This window comes from Myotis lucifugus, unplaced genomic scaffold (genome assembly GCF_000147115.1).
Source record: "Myotis lucifugus unplaced genomic scaffold, Myoluc2.0 scaffold_870, whole genome shotgun sequence".
Classification (NCBI taxonomy): domain Eukaryota; kingdom Metazoa; phylum Chordata; class Mammalia; order Chiroptera; family Vespertilionidae; genus Myotis; species Myotis lucifugus.
In genome coordinates, this window is record NW_005871918.1 from 107,234 (window position 1) to 110,108 (window position 2,875).

At 39.1% G+C, this 2,875-nt stretch overlaps 1 pseudogene; it reads right to left on the reverse strand.

Moving 5' to 3' along the window:
• LOC102421344 overlaps positions 1–120 on the reverse strand; it is a 3,361-nt pseudogene extending 3,241 nt beyond the window's left edge.
• Positions 121–2,875: the final 2,755 nt, after the last annotated feature.

Genomic DNA, 2,875 nt, shown 5'->3' on the forward strand with positions numbered 1-2,875 from the left:
GGCAAGAGCAACCATCTCGCAAGTGTCTCTCAAGCAGCATTTTCCTAAATGTCTTCATACCGGGGATCCACTCCTCGCCTTTGTCACCCGCTTGAGGGGATGACCCTGCCAGAGGGTCATGACATGATGTCTTCACAAGCCCATGTGCTTGGTATAACCAGAAAGCCTGCGCACATATTTTTAAAGTACTTTCACAGTTAAAATAAAAGAAAGAAACCATTTAACCAAGAAAGTAGTATAGCTATTCTTTTAAGTACATTACCCTAAACCAAAATGTTCTACTTCCAGTGTGAACTATGAGTTGGCCTGTAAGTGCAAGATCCTTGTGGAAAAGAATACTAGGAGAAGATGAAGAGTCTCCCCAGTCTCCCCAGCCAGTTGAACCCGTGGTTGTGAGTCCTCCAGTGTCTATTACCAAACATTTATTTTTCTGAAAGTTCTGTTTAAAGAAAGTAGATAAAGTGGGAAAAGCTTCAGTTCTGGTAAGGAGAAGGAAGCATTGATCCAGGATAATTCCATAGGAAGGTTGCATTGTTTTAGGAAGATTCCATTCTGTAGTTGCCTATAGAAATATGCCCTATGACTCCTTTCTCCTGCCCTTTTTCTTAAATTTAAATTCTTTATTGTTGAAATTATTACATATGTCTCCTTTCTCCCCTGTTGACCCCTCTCTGGCCATTCCTGCCCTGCGCCCTCCCCCCCACATGTCCTCCCCCCTACTGTCCCTGTCCATTGGTTATGCTTATATGCATGCATTCAAGTCCTTTGATTGACTTCTTACCCGTCCCCTCTTCCCCTCTCCCCTGCCTTCCCTCCATGGCTAGTGTGTCTGTTCATGCTTCTATGTCTCTGGGCCTATTTTTGTTCATTAGTTTACACTGTTCATTACATTCCACAACTGAATGAGATCATGTGATATTTATCTTTCACTGACTGGCTTATTTCACTTAGGATAATGCTTTCCAGTTCCATCTGTGCTGCTGTAAAAGTTCCTTCTTTTTTACAACAGCATAATATTCCATTGTGTAGATGTGCCACAGTTTTCTAATCCTCTCATCTGCTGATGGACACTTAGGCTGCTACCAAATCTTAGCTATGGTGAATTGTGCTGCTATGAACATAGGGATGCATATATTCTTTCTGATTGGTGTTTCTGGCTTCTTGGGATAGTGTCCTAGAAGTGGGATCACTGAGTCAAATAGGAGTTCCATTTTTAGTTTTTTGAGGAAACTTCATACTGTTTTCCACAGTGGCTGCACCAGTCTGCATTCCCACCAGCTGTGTATAAGGGTTCTCTTTTCCCCGCATCCTCACCAGCACTGGTCATTTGTTGATTTGTTGATGATAGTTCATCCTGACAGGGGTGAGATGGTACCTCATTGTTGTTTTGGTTTGCATCCCTCGGATGATTAGTGACTTTGAGCATGTTTTCATATGCCTCTTGGCCTTCTGTATGTCCACTCTCGGTAAGTGTCTGTTAGGTCCTTTGCCCATTTTTTGAATGGATTGTTTATCTTCCTTTTGTTAAGTTGTACGAGTTCCCTGTAACTTTTGGAGATTAAAACCTTATCAGATATAAAATTGGCAAATAATGTTCTCCCAGACAGTGGGCTCTCTTGTTATTTTGTTGATGGTTTCTTTTGCTGTGCAGAAGCTTTTTATTTTGATATAGTCCTATTTGTTTATGTTATTTTCAGTGTCCATTGTCTTAGTAAACATATTGCGACGAAATATGTCTGATATTTTGCTGCCTATGGATTCTTGTTGGATTTTTATGACTTCCTGTCTTACATTTAAGTCTTTGATCCATTTTTGAGTTTATTTTTATGTATGGTGTAAATTGGTGGTCTAGTTTCATTTTTTTGCATGTATCTGTCCAATTTTCCCAATACCATTTACTGTAGAGACTGTCTTGACTCCATTGTATACTCTTGCTTCCTTTGTCAAATATTAATTGAGCATAGTGGCTCGGATTGATTTCTGGGTCCTCTGTTCTATTCTATTGGTCTATATATCTGTTCTTGTGCCAGTACCAGGAAGTTTTGAGAACAGTGGCTTTGTAATATAACTTGGTATCTGGTCCTGTGATCCCTCTAACTTTGTTCGTTTTCAGGATTGCTGCAGCTATTTCAGGGTCCTTTTTTATTCCATATAAATTTTTGGAGTGTTTGTTCTAGGTCTGTGAAATATGCTGTTGGTATTTTTAAAAATATTTTTATTGATTTTAGAGAGGGGGAGAGGGAGGGAGAGATAGAAACATCAATGATGAGAGAGAATAGTTGATTGGCTGCGTCCTGCACGCCCCCTACTGAGGATTGAGCCCACAACCTGAGCATTTGCCCTTGACCAGAATCGAACCCGGGGCCCTTCAGTCTGCATGCTGATGCTCTATCTACTGAGCCAAACCAGCTAGGGCTGCCGTTGATATTTTAATGGGGATTGCGTTGAATCTATAGATTGCTTTAGGTAGTATTGACATTTTAATGATGTTGATTCTACCAATCCATAAACAGGGTATATTCTGTCACTTGTTTATATCTTCCTCTGTCTCTCTTTTTCAATGTCCTGTAGTTTTCTGAATACAGGTCTTTTATCTCCTTAGTTAAGTTTATTCCTACATATTTTAGTTTCTTTTGTTGCCATGGTAAAAGGAATTGTTTATTGTTTGTTTGTTTGTTTGTTTTTAGTATCTCTTCCTGTGAGTTCATTATTGGTGTATAAAAATGCCATAGGTTTCTGGGTGTTAATTTTGAATCCTGCTATGTTGCCAAATTTATTTATTAAATCTAGTAATTTTTTTGATGGAGTCTTTAGGGTTTTATATACAATATCATGTCATCTGTGAATGACAGTTTTACTTTTTCCTTTTTGATTA